The sequence below is a fragment of the Pelodiscus sinensis genome, chromosome 7 (assembly GCF_052426305.1).
Source record: "Pelodiscus sinensis isolate ZL-2025 chromosome 7, ASM5242630v1, whole genome shotgun sequence".
Classification (NCBI taxonomy): domain Eukaryota; kingdom Metazoa; phylum Chordata; order Testudines; family Trionychidae; genus Pelodiscus; species Pelodiscus sinensis.
In genome coordinates, this window is record NC_143058.1 from 45,487,822 (window position 1) to 45,502,709 (window position 14,888).

Sequence of the window (14,888 nt, forward strand, 5' to 3'; positions counted from 1 at the left end):
ACAGAGCTTGTTTCTTGTCTTAAATTAGGTTGGATCAAGTGACTGTAAGAAACAATAGAGAGAGAACATGAATGTAACAACAATGAGAACATGGAATTATAGACAAGCTAGCCTGGCTACACAGTTCCAGGTCATTTTTAAGGTTTTGTGATACAGGTAGAGATGTCTATGGTTAACATTGCCTGACACTTCCCATTATATGATCCTGTTTTCAGTTGCTTATAACTTGGCCAACCTATCATTTCAGTTGAAATTTTCCATCCATGCTTCACAATGGCTTTTTTTTTAAAGCAATAGTTTGTCCAAAGGGGTTCAGCCATTTTCTTGGCCTTGTCCTGGGAAAAATACATTGGTTTAGCTCACATCACAATACCCTTACCATCATTTCACTGCAAGATTAGAGCATTTCCATGCTTTCGAACAACAGCTTGTAATTTGGCAGGGAGAAATCACCCTAACATCAGAGATGTGCTTTTGCCATCCCTGTGCAAACTGGCCCAAATTTGGTGAACTCAGGCTCAGTAAAGACTTGCCAGAGTTTGGTGGCTGAAGATTCAGTCTACACTGAACATGCTCCTGTCCCTACTGTTCTGGACTGATTTTCCCATGCAATTGCGAGGGGCCGCTACGGTGCTGGGGAAAGGGACTGAAAGCAGGGAGACTCTCTCACCCATGCCTCAAAGCTTCCCCTGCTGATGTCCAAGCAGTGAGAAACAGGAAGAGGAAGCTGAAATGCATAAAGGTGAAGAGGTGGACTGAAAGAAATTGGGACATGGACTGGAGTTGGGGAGGGGAGGGTGAGCAATAGAGTCAGTAACTACTAGATACTCTTCCTTTTCAGAGCAGAACTCAGGATTCTTGAATCTCATCCTACCTCCCCTATCAACAACCATCTGTGAAACCCATTATGGAAAAAAGTAGCACATAGCTCCCTCTAGTGGCTGCCCACATACAGGATTAGGGCTGTAAAAAGGCATTTAAAAATGTAACTGTGTAACCGCTAGTTGTTTTGGTGGTTACACTTGCTGCGGGCTCTACAGTATAAAAGCTTAGCATGTAACCTGTGGCTCGGGGTCAGGGCCGGGCCTGCCAAGGACAGGGGCTACTCTGGCTATCCAGTGGACCCTGCGGGGAGCTGCTCCAGCCCCTACCAAATAACTTCAATTGGTTAACCATTTACATCCCTACACAGGATAACTTACAACAGTTATCATTTACTCGCTAAGTGGCAGAAGTTCATGGATGCGACGTTGAAGCATGTGAGAATCAATACATTTTATGTGACTTTTTTCCAGTCTTAAACAAAAACTAGGAAATTACATCCAAACAATTACAAAAACATTCAGGTTGTGAAATCAAGTTATCAAAAAAAAGTAAAATACCAGAACTAATGTTGTTTGTGCAATGTGGCTGTCAGATTGCCAAAATGACAGTGATCACAACAGGCTACTACTAGCTTTTTCTAAACTTCTCAGCTGGGGACTGGGGATTTTTTTTTTTTTTTAGCAAAAGGAGGAAGAAGAGAGGGTCATTCTCTTCTCTCACACCTTGTTCAATTAAAGAAAGCAGACACCAGATGTGAAACTTGCTACACTTCAGGTTGGGTTACCCACAAAAAGGAAGGATATTCCAGCACTCATGGGAAGTTCTCATTAGAAGCCACACAGCTATGGCTTTGAATGAACTCTTCTCCACTCTCATGGGAGCTGAAAAAGTATCATCAGGTGGATTCAAGTTAACAGGTTATGGATGCCAAGGTCCTTGCTCAGATCTTCAGCTCATGCACATTTCACTTGGTACAAGACCAGAAGCGGGCAACAAGCTGCTCCAATTTACATCCAGCTTCTCATGGCTCTGAAAGGCCATTCTAGCAGCTGCAGTTTACCAGGGTCCAGGAATGTCCTAACCATGGCCCCTTTCCCCCACTACCACATCTTCATCAGTGAATGTAGGGCAGTTGTGTAGGAGTCACCACAAAGGCACTGCACTACCCAGAGTATTCCCTAAGCAGGGAAAATCTCAGGTAGTTGGATCTGCTGGTTTTATAGGGCTTAACAGGGCAAAAGTTCTAGTCTCCTGAGAGCATGTATATACTAGGAAATTATTTCAAAATAACAACTCCTGAAAATCTACTACAGGGAAGCCTTGAAATTATTCCCAAGCAGGCTCTCTTAATGTGGATGCACTGGGGAGGAATTACCAGTGAATGACTCTGAGGAGTAGTTATTTCAAAATAGCAGCAGATAATAGTCTACATTATCACTATTTCAAAATAAGCGTTATTCCTCGTAGAAAGCAGGAGTCATTTTGAAATAAGGGGCTGGTTATTTTGAAATAACGGGCTTGGTACTGTCGACACTCCACTTGTTATTTTGAAATAACTCCCTAGTGTAGACCAGGGCTTAGTGTGAAACCAGAGCCCAGTTCTAAGCTATTAGTGCAGAAGATGCAATTTTAAAAGGGGCATCCAACTGAAGACACATTTCTTTGAAATACTTTCAATTGTTACAACTAACACCTAAGAGAAATATGATGAATGAGAGGGATGCTACCCTTTCCTGGACATTCCAGCCATTCAGTCAACCAAATTGCCTATAAGGGTTAAACCCAGAGACAGTGGGTCTCTGAGACTCTCCAGAAGTGTTGGCAGGGAGTCAGAAGACAGTGTGAGATTTGAATTGAAACAGCAATCTGCCTGCTGCAGTCTGTGTGAGACTTCACACCAAGAGCTGGGAGAGATGGCCCGAGCCAGGAACAAGGCATGGAATTTCCAGTGATATCCATGCTTAGGAAGGACTAAACCTTGGAACAACAGATGTGAGTAGAACAAGGCTAGACAGACGTGATCAGGTTATTTTCTTTATTTTGGGGTTTGGTTGAACTCTATGCTGAGCCCATGTACCTCCCTGTACTAAGGATGTTAAGGACTAGTCGACTATCCAATAAGCAAATGCTTATCTGACAGTCGAGTTGACTAGTCAATTTGCCCCCCCCTCCACCCTGCTGCCTCTATCAGATAGAGGCAGCAAGGGAGGGGGGGGGAGAGAGTACTTCAAAGCAGCAGTGCTGCACAGAACACATACCGAGCTCAGTGTGGCGAACTGAGTGTGGCTGAACAGTGTGGCCAAACCCATACTGAGTTGAGGTGTTTCAAAGGGGCAGTGCTGAGCTCAGGCTCTGTGCGGCGCTGCCCCTTTGAAACGCCGCTGATGCATTTCAAAGCAGCAGCGCAACATGGAGCCTGGGGTCAGTGGGGAACTGAGTCCCCTGTTGACCCCAGGCTCCATGGAAGCGCTTCCGCTTTGAAATACACAAGAGCTGGGAACTCTTGTACTTTTCAAAGCTGGCGCGCCCCCCCTGAAGCCTGGAGACAGCAGGACTTCCCGCTGGTCCCGGGCTGCATGTGGAGTTCCACATTCTTCCACATTCCAAAGGAGGAATGTGGAAGTGCCTATTGAGTAGTCCATGGAAATTCCATGGACTACTCAACTAGTAAATTACTCGATATTTAACATCCTTACCCCATACACAGTAACTTTTAAACTAAATCCCAGGGAAACAATTATCTGTGCTTTAATCTGCTTTTTCAGTTGCTCAATAATACCTAACCACCAAGTATGCTTTACCAAGTATGTTGTCTTTACTTTCTTAATAAAATCACCTTTTTAAAACTATGATCTGATTCGTGTCCCAGAAGGCAGAAGGTTCTGTGTGTACATGCCGGAGACTGAAAGATCAGCTATTAAGAAGATTGCAGTTTGTTTTCAAGCTCTCTCCTGAAGGAGGATTAAAGAGCTTGGGGGTACCCAACAGGAAAAAACATTTCCAAGTGCATCTTCCTGGGTTCTCACCCAGAGTACTTCCCCCAGAGTACTACCCAAGGTCAGGGTATTTTAAAGTCTCTTGCAGGCCCCCACCTGCATTTGAAGTGTCAGAGTGGGGAACAACCTTGACAAGGACTGTTACAAAAAATAAAATAATTCCAGGTTGTTTTGTATGTTTGACAGCATTTTGCATGTAGTCATTTCCACTGTCTCCTCTGGCCATGTGCGTCTGTTAGCCAGCAAAAGGGAAAAAAACACCACAACGCTGGAAAATGTGTCTGTAAAAAGTCAGCAGGGAGATAGAGGACACGATCTACAACTAAATTTTGACACATTTGAAAAAATTAGATTTCAAGTGGCTGTATTCCCTTAGGTATCAGTAATTAGTGCCTGATGCTTGTAAACAGAAGTTTCTGACAACAAACACTATAAACATTGGGACTTGAAATCAATTTGGATCAGTGAGCCCTGGATGATCTCTCACATGGAAGGATATTGCTCTAGTCCAAGATTTTTAGTGTACACGTGTCCTATTTAGGGATTCTTAAAAGATTGTTCAGCTTGCACTAGTCAAACCACTGAGTGTGTCTAATCCGTGATACCTTTCAGAAGATGAGCCCTTCAGTTTATCACTAGCATTGCAGTATGGCTTAAGGGGACATACTTATCTTCCAAGCAACCTTATCCAGACAATTAATTTATTTATCTGGCAGACTCAGCTGTTAGAGTAACCATGACACCCAACCCTCCTTACAGGAAAGCAAGACAATATGTTATCTGAGATTCATAACACTTATATTGACAATAAAATGACACATTATTATATAATATCTCTGTGACAAAGGACTTCATAGCTTTCAACTCTTACTTCTGCCCTCTTAATATTTTGCTATCCATTACAAGTTAGTCACAAAACCTTACTACGAAGTAGAAAATGGACAAATCTGAACCATGCAAGGTTTTACTGACTTTTTAGCTATGCTTATGTAACCAAGTAGAGTTCCACAGATGCTAACAATTAGCAGATGACCTGCACAAGTTACATTCTAGGCAAATAATTTTGCCAATAAAATGGGGGGAGGAGGGGAAGAGTATAATCCTGCCTCATCACTCAAAAAATGAGCTACTGAAACAAAAGCAACAGATTTAAACACTAAGTTGAAGTGTCTCTCTATGATTCACTTTTTCTCTTCTTGATACAATTCAGCATAATTTATAACCAAAGAGCTGAATGGGCCCTTGTTCACAGCATTAGGAATTCGAAACAGGGACACAGTTAACTCTGCAGGCTTAATTCCCAAATGGTTCCTTTCAATATGCTGCTCTGTTAACTTCTAAACAATTTTTAGATTAAAAAGATTTATTGAGTTTAAAACTTGAATTAAAAAAACCCTGATTCTTTGGATGACTTTTAAAACATGCTCTATTTTTAATGACAGATGATTAATCAAAATAAGATCAGTGAAGTGGAATGAGAGGGTCTTGCCCCCTTTCCTCCCCCTTGCCAATAATTCTTGTTGTTCACTGGGGTTGAATAGCAGGAGGCGATAGTCTTATGGCAAGAAGCAGTGTAATTTAGCAAATACAGTAAAGCATTAGCCTGGGAGTCCAGAGATCCAGGTTGCCTTCTCAACTCTGTCACAAACCCTGCTGTGGGAAATCACCTCACTTCTCTGCACTTCACTACCCCCTCCCATCCTCCTTGGAAATCTAGAATCCTAAATAGAGAAGACGATTTGGAGTTAGGGATGGTCTTCCTAGGAGACCGTGCAGTGTCTACCACAAGGGATAGACACTGATTTTGGTTGGGGCCTGTAGACTTTAGCTGTGGCAGTCTCAGCAAAGAGGGGGTCACAGACTGAAAGGGCTCATTACTCCCCCTCAACACTAGAATTGCTCCCCTCCTAGTGCAGGTGGGCCAGTGTGGGCCAGTATACCATACCAGCAAGTTAGTTTTGGCTAGTATGGCATATTGGAAAGATTCCCTACTGGCTACCCATAGCTCCTCACTGGCTGCTGTCTCTCTGTGTACAGTGATGGGGCCTGGGCATGCTATGGCAGCCCGAGGGGCAATCAGTTGGTGTTCTGCTCCTTTCCAGCAGAGAAAGGAACAATCTCACCCCCCCCCCCCACTCCCAAGCTCTGTACATAGATCAAACAGCTCCATGGAGGGACAGGGGGCAGGACTGAGAGTTCTGCTCCTTTCCCTTCTGCAGATGCAGTGGGAAAAAGGAGCATAACTGCCAGCAGATTTTCCAGCTGCCCTACTGCCCCCAGACCTCCCTCCCAGGTAATGTGGGATAGGGAGAAGAAGTGCGTTGGGGGCACAGGTTACAAGCTGGAGCATGAGTCACATGTGGGGGTCACATGCCCCTTCTTAGCTGGTGTGCCCCATCCCCCTTCCAGACTGGTAAGAACTTTTGTTAACTTATAGCACTGCTTTCCGGTCAAGTCTGAAATTCACTAGTGGAGAAGTCCTGTACTTTTTTTATGGCTAGAAAGATGTTAAAAAGTTTGCACTAAACGAAAGTTTAAAAAAAAAAAAAGATCTAGACAATACTGGGGCAGGGGACTGGACTCAACCTCTCGAGGTCCCTTCCAGTCTAGTATTCTATGATTCTATGTAATAATCAAGTGTGTGCCCAGTGGGCAGTCTTCAAAGGACCCAAGCTCTAAGAAGAGGAGGACAGTGTATACATGCTATAGAAAAAAAAATCAAGGTGGCAAGTATTATATACACAACAGCTTAAATAAATGAAAAGGAATCTTTATTTTTATAATAGGAGGATAAATAGCTACAAAATTAGGATTTTTACAGATAACTAATATTTGGATTTAATTAGAAGCAAATGCTGAAATACATTCTAGACAGGCATCATAATTTGACACTGTTTATAAAACAGGACAGTCAAGGTATTTTATGTGTATCCATTCATCTCCTAGTAGGGCTGGGCCAAACAGTCTACTTTTAAAACTTCATTAATATCTCAGGTTTGGTTTAACCTGCTCCCACAGTATCTACCTTCTCTCTTACCAATTCAATCTGACACGGGCCAAAGTCAGTGGGATTTGGATTGGGTCCTGAGAGACTAGCTTTTTCAGGCCCGTATGTGTCATTTCAGGCCCGTATGTGTCAGTCTCCCCATCTTGCAACTCTCCTCCTCCGTCACGTCAAATGCACTGTAGCATCTTCTAGAAGTTCCAATCTTATTTAAAACTCAACAGCCACGAATTTTTATTCTCTTATCTTTAAATGCTGCTGAGATAATCACCACTATGTAATTATCCAATCCCTAACACTGGAATACTGTGGACCAGACACTGATTTTGCTGTATGTTTTCTTGGGAAAAAAAGTATCTAGATGTAAAAAACATCTATCCAGCCCTTTGCTAATAATTCCACAGAGAAAGAAAATATATTTACTTCTGCTTTCTTGTAATAGTTCTGCAGCTTTCACAGGCTGTATCTATTATGCTGCATGCTAGTGGCCCTACCATATCTATATAGTGTCAACATTACAGCTCAGAGCATCAAACTAATATTGCAAAAGGAATTGCCACTGTAAAAAAACCCACCAATATTTCATATTTTTGTTCAACAGTACGTGCAGAACAAAGTTGATTCTAGACAACTTCATTAAAATTAGGTTCTTTATAATGCATTTCCCTAAGCTATTCAGTAACTGGTACAAGTCCCTTAATTGACAGAGGATTCATGATCATTTCTGAAAAGAAGAAATATGAAATAGAAGAATGTGAACACTTTGCTCAGCACTTAGGGCAACAGGATAGATATTTTCAAGAGCTGTTACTCAGAGACACCTTCTATTCTGCCCCAAATAGGGAACTTCTAACAACAATGCTCATCTGCAGTTTTGAATTAAAGCATGAACAAATTCCCATTTACAAACACACATTACACCAGATCCAGGGCTTTAAAAAACACACAACACCAACCAAACAACTCTACATGCAGGAATGAAGTCAGAAAGGAGAAAGTGTCTAAAATTTGTACTGGGCTGTCAAGTTATCTAGAAGATTGTAAGAGAAATCAATGGGGAGAACACCAACTTTTAATCAGAATCGTTCCCATTTCACAGCGGTCAGCTGCTAGGCTTAGAATACACACGTTACCCCATTCACAAGAGCTGTACATAGGTTCTCTCTGTTTTCTTCCAATATTTTCAGATTGTTTCCAATTAGTAATTCCAAGGTCCACACAGTCAAGACTAAAAGTGAATTTTAGTTGTAATTAAAGGGCATCATTTTGGCATAATTCAGGAGTAGGGAACCTTTTTTGGATTGGAGGGCCTTTGACCCACAGAAAAAAAATCAGTCAGGGGCAGCACACAAGTGAGAAGCAAAAAAACCTAAAACAGAGGCCAGATCCAGGCAAGCCGGAGGCCACATCTGGCCCCTGAGGTTCCCTACCTCTGGTATAACTGGAGGTAGTGTATGCTCCTATAAGAAAGAGCTCTTTTCCTTGAGGAGACTTGCAGATATTTATTATGCCTCCAGGCAAAAGGTACCATCCTTTCTGCTTCCAAATGTGCTTGGCTATTTTTACAAGCAGTAACAACATGGGGAGCTGTAAGAAATTCCATGAGTTACTGGTAAGGAACCTTGCAGTTTGAGTGTCTCCCTCACAAAGAGGTAGAATAGCATCAATGTGTGACTGAACTCTCTGGTATCTTACACTTGCGGTCTTATTCTTGTCTTATGTGAAGATGGAAGGTGCGGGGAAAAGGAGGGAAGAACACATAGGTGCTTCAGGTAAAACCTAGTTTCCAATACAGTTCAGATTTTCATTGTATCTACACTAAGTGAGAGGACTAAAGTTCAGATGCAGTTACAGGAACCTGATTTATGTACTTCAGAGGGTAAAAAAGGGAGAGTAATCCCTTGGGGTATGTCTAGACTACATGCCTCTACTGACTGAGGCACGTAAAATAGGCTACCCAACATAGTCAATGAAGCAGGAATTTAAATATCTCCAGCTTCATTAAAATACAAATGGCTGCTGATCAGCTCAGCTGATCGTCGGCACAGTGTGCGAGTCAAGATGCGGATTGGTCGACAAGGGAAGCCTTTGTTGACCACTCCTGTAAACCTCGTTTCACGAGGCGTAAGGGAGCGGTCAACAAAGGCTTCCCTTGTTGACCGATCCACGTCTTGACTTGCGCACTGTGCTGACGATAAGCTGAGCCGGCACAGCGCAGCGGCCATTTTTATTTTAATGAAGCCGGGGATATTTAAATCCCCACTTCATTGACTATGTCGGGTAGCCTATTTTACATGCCTCTGTTGGCAGACATATACCCTTGGAGTTTTATTCTTAAAGGAGGCATAGAGATACCTGCTGCCATTCAGTGAGTGCTATGTTACTGCAGAAAGTTACAAATTACATTTCACTGAAATTGTTTTAAATGGTTTCATTTCATTTTCACTGAAGTTGTTTTAAAATATTGGAGTGCAACAAGATAAGATAAGTGCTTCTAGTTCCCATGAACCAGAATGGTAAATATTGAACGAAAATAGTAAGCTGGATCTACAGTATTAAAAAAAGACTTTGAAAAATCACCACTAGCCTGCAGAATAGTGATAGAAATGTAGCCGTGTTAGTCTGGGGTAGCTGAAGCAAAATGCAGGACAATGTAGCACTTTAAAGACTAACAAGATGGTTTATTAGATGATGAGCTTTCGTGGGCCAGACCCACTTCCTCTGATCAAATAGTGGAAGAAAATAGTCACAACCATATATACCAAAGGATACAATTAAAAAAAAAATGAACACATATGAAAAGGACAAATCACATTTCAGAACAGGAGGGGGATGCGGGGGATGGGGAAGGAAGGAAGGTAAGTGTCTGTGAATTGATGATATTAGAGGTGGGGAGAGTGGGATGTTTGTGAGTTAATGGTATTAGAGGTGATAATTGGGGAAGCTATCTTGGTAATGGGTAAGATAGCTTGAGTGTTTGTTCATTCCTTTTGGAGAGTGTCGAATTTTAACATGAATGACAGTTCAGAGGATTCCCTTTCAAGTGCAGATGTAAAAGGTCTTTGTAGCAGAATGCAGGTGGTTAAGTCATTGAGAGAGTCCCCTTTCTGGTTAAAATGGCAAGAAACTGTTTTTTCTTTGTGATCTTGTCTGATATCTGTTTTGTGGGCGTTAATCCTTTGGCGAAGTGTCTGAGATGTTTGTCCAATGTACATAGCAGACGGACACTTTCGGCACATGATAGCATAGATTATATTTCTGGATGCGCAGGAATACGCGTTCTTTATCTTATAACTCACTTGGTTAGGTCCAATAATGGTATCAGCAGAATGAATATGCGGACAAAGCTGGCAACGGGGTTTGTTGCAAGGGAAGGTACCAGGGTTGGTACCACACTAATACCCCCCTGCATCCTCCTCCTGTTCTGAAATGTGATTTGTCCTTTTCATATGTGTTCATTTTTTTTAATTGTATCCTTGGGTATACAGGCAGTCCCCGGGTTACGTACAAGATAGGGACTGTAGGTTTGTTCTTAAGTTGAATCTGTATGTAAGTTGGAACTGGCGTCCAGATTCAGACACTGCTGAAACTGACCGCCAGTTCTGACTTACATACAGAATCAACTTAAGAACCCCAGGCGTCCCCAAGTCAGCTGCTGCTGAAACTGATCAGCAGTTGATTCCAGGAAGCCCGGGGCAGAGCAACTCTGCCTCGGGCTTCCTGTAGTCAGCGCTGGTCAGTTTCAGCAGAAGCTGACTTGGGGACGCCTGGGGCAGAGCAGCTGGGGTGCTACTGGACCAACCCAGCAGCACCCCATCTGCTCTGCCCCAGACGTCCTGATTCAGCCGCTGCTGAAACTGACCAGCAGCGGCTGAATCAGGACCTGGGGCAGAGCAGCTGGGGTGCTGCCGGATTGGTCCAGTAGTGCCCACGGGCGCTGCAGGACCAATCGGCAGCGCCCCAGCTGCTCTGCCCCGAGTCCAAAACAAAAGCCTGGTCTGCTGGGGGGGGGGAGAAAGCACACTAGCTGCGCCCCCCCCCCCCAGCAGACCAGGGACACGGGGAGCAGAGCCGCAGCGGCAGCGGGGTGCCGCGCCTCTGAGGCTTTGCTCTGGCAAAGCCTCAGAGGCGAGGGACCCCGCCACGGCTGCGGCTTCAGTCTGGGTGCCTGTGGTCTGCTGGGGACGGCCCCCAGCAGACCACAGGCACCCGGACTGAAGCCGCAGCTGCGGGGGGTCCCGCGCCTCTGAGGCTTTGCCAGAGCAAAGCCTCAGAGGCGCGGGGAGCCGCCGCTGCTGCCGCTCCAGTCTGGGTGCCTGTGGTCTGCTGGGGACGGCCCCCAGCAGACCACAGGCACCCGGAATGAAGCCGCAGCCGCGGGGGGGGGGGGGTCCCGCGCCTCTGAGGCTTTGCCAGAGCAAAGCCTCAGAGGCGCGGGGAACCGCCGCTGCTGCCGCTTCAGTCAAAGCGGACCACAGGCACCAGCAGACCACAGGCACCGGGTCTCAAGGGGCAGCAGCAGCGGTTCCTGCGCTTCTGAGGCTTTGCTCTGGCAAAGCCTCAGAAGCGCGGGAACCCGCCCGGTGCCCCTGGTCTGCTGGAGACGGTCTCCAGCAGACCAGGGGCACCGGAGCAGCTTACGAACGGGGCTTTCTCGCCCCGACTTCCGGGGCGAGAAAGCTCCGTTCGTAAGTGCGGATCCGACGTAAGTCGGATCCGCGTAAGTTGGGGACTGCCTGTATATGGTTGTGATTATTTTTTTCCACTATTTGATCTGAGGAAGTGGGTCTGGCCCACGAAAGCTCATCATCTAATAAACCATCTTGTTAGTCTTTAAAGTGCTACATTGTCCTGCATTTTGCTTCCACTAGCCTGCAGAACTGCTGGTTCTCACCACCTTGAAACTTAGTTTCAAATTAGCTATACAGGGTGCATGCATCTGCAAAGGAATACACACAGATATATTATGGGTGTGGCAAGTGACCCACTGAATCCAAGAGTGGGGCCCTCTGTGCTAGACATTGAATGAAACAGAGACAGAACTTGCTCCAGAGAGCTTCCATTCTGAGGAAACAAGACAAGGTTTCCTTAATGCATCTCGCATACAATTCCTATGACATTAGGTCTTCACTGATTGGGAGAGAGACTGGACAACGTTTTAAGTGGTAACTAAGGGCCTATGCATGTGATAGACACACTTTAAGGGCCAACATCCCCACAAACTCCACAAGAAGATTATAAGAATGAGCAGAAAGGCAGCAGAAGAGACTAGAAGGGAAAGAGACAAAGGCCTGGTATATATCTATCTAACATAGGTGACCGGTTTATGTGCTGAGGGATGCGAAAAATTCACACCCCTGAGAGATGTATTTAAGATAACCTAAACTCAGTGCAGGAACCACTAAGTCAATGAATAATTCTGCTGTTAACCTAGCTACTGCCTTTTGGGGGGGTGGATTTACTTCAGTAACAGACAAATCCCTTCCCTTGCTATAGTGAATGTCTATGCTACCAAACTGTAGCAGCATAGCAGCAGCCCTGCTACTTTAGTACATGTAATGTAAATATGCCCAAAGTTTTTTTTTTTCATTTTGCCTATGCAAGAGCTGCTGGAGTCTGGAATGGAAGAATGACAACAGGGACTGACAAAAACAGCCAGCCACATTACAAGAGTAAACACATACCATGCTTTTGATGGAGGGTTTTACCTTTAAAAATATTTGTTTTTCCTCTGTAGCTTTCCTCTGACCCATTCAGTCTTTCTGTTCCTGCTTCCTTCTCATGCATTCCCCTCATGTGGCAAACAGGTTAAAACAGCCACATTTCCGCCTCCCCCATACTTTTCAGACTCCTTCCCTAGGTGTGTTAAAGCACAGAAAATCTGCTCATGCTCTTTCCATAAGCCACAGTGCATGCTAGACTTAACAAGGCTGTAAGCTGAGTTGGGCCTGCAGGCTGTTGTTTACCTCAGCCTAGCAATGCCCTTCCATTTCTAGAGATGAGGGATCAAAAAGCCTACCAAGGACTCTGATAGTCACTTTGGTTCTCCAGTGAATTCCTGATCTCCAAAGCCTTCTGTCTCTGCCAAGGACAAGTATGGAAAGAGAGTGGCGGTGGGGGGAGCTCAAGAGAAGCATGTTGGCAGAGCATTATGGGAGAATCTTGCACATCAAGTCTGCATGCCTGACTCTTGCTAGATGCATTCCCCCTTCACAAGCAATATTTACAAAAAGAAGAAGTTCTATGTTTTGGAAAGCAGAACAAGTGTGTTTCACCTAAAGTTACAGGGCCAAATTCTGCCCCAAATTGGCTCAGTTGGTAGCACACAAATGATATTCAGAAATATAAGAATAAAAACCACTTCAGAATCTGAAGTGAACAAAAACTGATTTATTGACTTTTGCCTGACTAACAAAAGCAAGTAAAGTAAGCAGCAATAGCTCTAAGAGGTGTGAGCTGCTCCTTTCTTCTCCATGGCATGTTAACTCTGAAACTTAATTACAAATTTAAATATCAAGTATATACCATTTAACTTCTAATCAAAGCATTTAATAAGGTTGGTATGCCTCTTTTTCTTAAGATCTGCACAATGTACAGAAACAGCATCTCCATTTGGTTGTCACAAATGGAAACAGTTTTATTTGTCCTGGCATCCCCTCATTTCTGCGGCTTAATCTGGTTGCATTGGGTTTACACTGTCAGAACCAGGCATGTTGAGGATAGCTGGCAATATCTTATTTACTTAGGGCAGGGCAGAATTATGGCGTGTAAGAAAGGGCAGCATTTGGCCCCACATCTTACTGAAGGAACAGACAACTCCACTTTCCAGCCTCCCACCCCAAAAGAGTGCAGAAAGTAGAGCACAAGGAAAGGAAAAATCAGAACAGGGTGGGAACAAGAGGGCGCACAGTCTATGGAGGCAGCTGGGAAGAACGGGAACAGCTTCAGAATGCAGGGAGCTTATCCAAGGGTTAGACAGACAGGTCTGGAAAACAAAGAGGCAAGAATTCAGCTTCAGTGTCAGGGCACAAACGCAGGCGGCTTCGCTGGGGCCAGCGCGGCTCCTCTCTTCTCACAAGCCAGTCCCTGTCTCGCAGCCTGCCCAGCCCGCCTCCTCCCGCAGCGTGTTTATGGGGCAGGCAGGGACCTTTCCCCCAACTCGCAAACTCTGGACAAGCAGAACTTCCTGAAAGGCTGCGCCCGCGGGCCACAGCCCGAACTCCTAGGCTCGGAGCTGCAGCCAGCTGGGCCCGCCCCGGGGCAAGGGGGCCGGGAGCAAGCGGAGTGAGGCTCTGCCCCACTGCGATCAGAGCTGGGGGAGGGGAGGGGGAGGGAGTGATTGACAGCTCTGCCACTGGGTACCCCGCGCACTGGCGGGACTTAGCAGCAATAAACAAGCCCCGAACGCAGGCGGCTGCTTCCCCTCCGCCGCAGGACAGGGCAGGGCAGGGCCACGCCACACAAACAGCCCGCCGCCGGCAGCGCCGCGCTCCAGCTGCTGCTAGGGTCTGACCCCACCTAGGCGCCCGCGCTGCCAACCCCCTCCCCCCCCCACACGCACAGCTGCAGAACCCCCCTGGCCTCGCCCCCCCGGGGACCCCGGTCCCTTACCGCACTCCGCCTGGGGCCCGCCGGGCTCCCTACGCCCGGGGCGAGGGTGGCAGCGCTCGCCCGCGAGCCAAGCGCGCTAGAGACCGGAGCATTTTGGACTGGGACACTATTTATAGCGCCTGCGAGCAACGGCGGCAGGAGGAAAAGCTCCCGGAGCAGCAGGAGCAGACCCTGCCCAATGAGCCCGCTTCGCTGCGGCACATGGCCCGAGCCTCGGCGCGGCCCGAGGGAGCATGTGCGACGTGTCCGCACATGCCCATTAGCCAAGTGACGCTCCGGCGCGGCCCGTGCCCATCTCCTGCCCTGGGCACCCAGCGGCTCCGCTTCCCGGGCAAGCCCAGCCCCGTTATTGCCCCGGGACCAGCCCCGCAGCAGGCGCGAGCAAGTGGGGTCTTGCCTCGGCTCAGCTGAAGAAATACGATTGGGAAGAGAAGGGGCAAGGGCAGCAGTTG

The 14,888-nt window shown here is 46.1% G+C and overlaps 1 protein-coding gene across 7 annotated transcripts in view; it reads right to left on the minus strand.

Moving 5' to 3' along the window:
- The window catches only part of WIPF1 (WAS/WASL interacting protein family member 1), a 92,109-nt gene extending 77,433 nt beyond the window's left edge, over positions 1 to 14,676 (minus strand). For all 7 annotated transcript variants that reach the window (XM_075933663.2, XM_075933667.2, XM_075933661.2 and 4 more), the window contains exon 1: positions 14,437 to 14,676. The gene's annotated coding sequence lies outside the window, so the exon portion shown is untranslated. The remainder of the gene's footprint in view (positions 1 to 14,436) is intronic.
- Between the last annotated feature and the right edge of the window lie 212 nt (positions 14,677 to 14,888).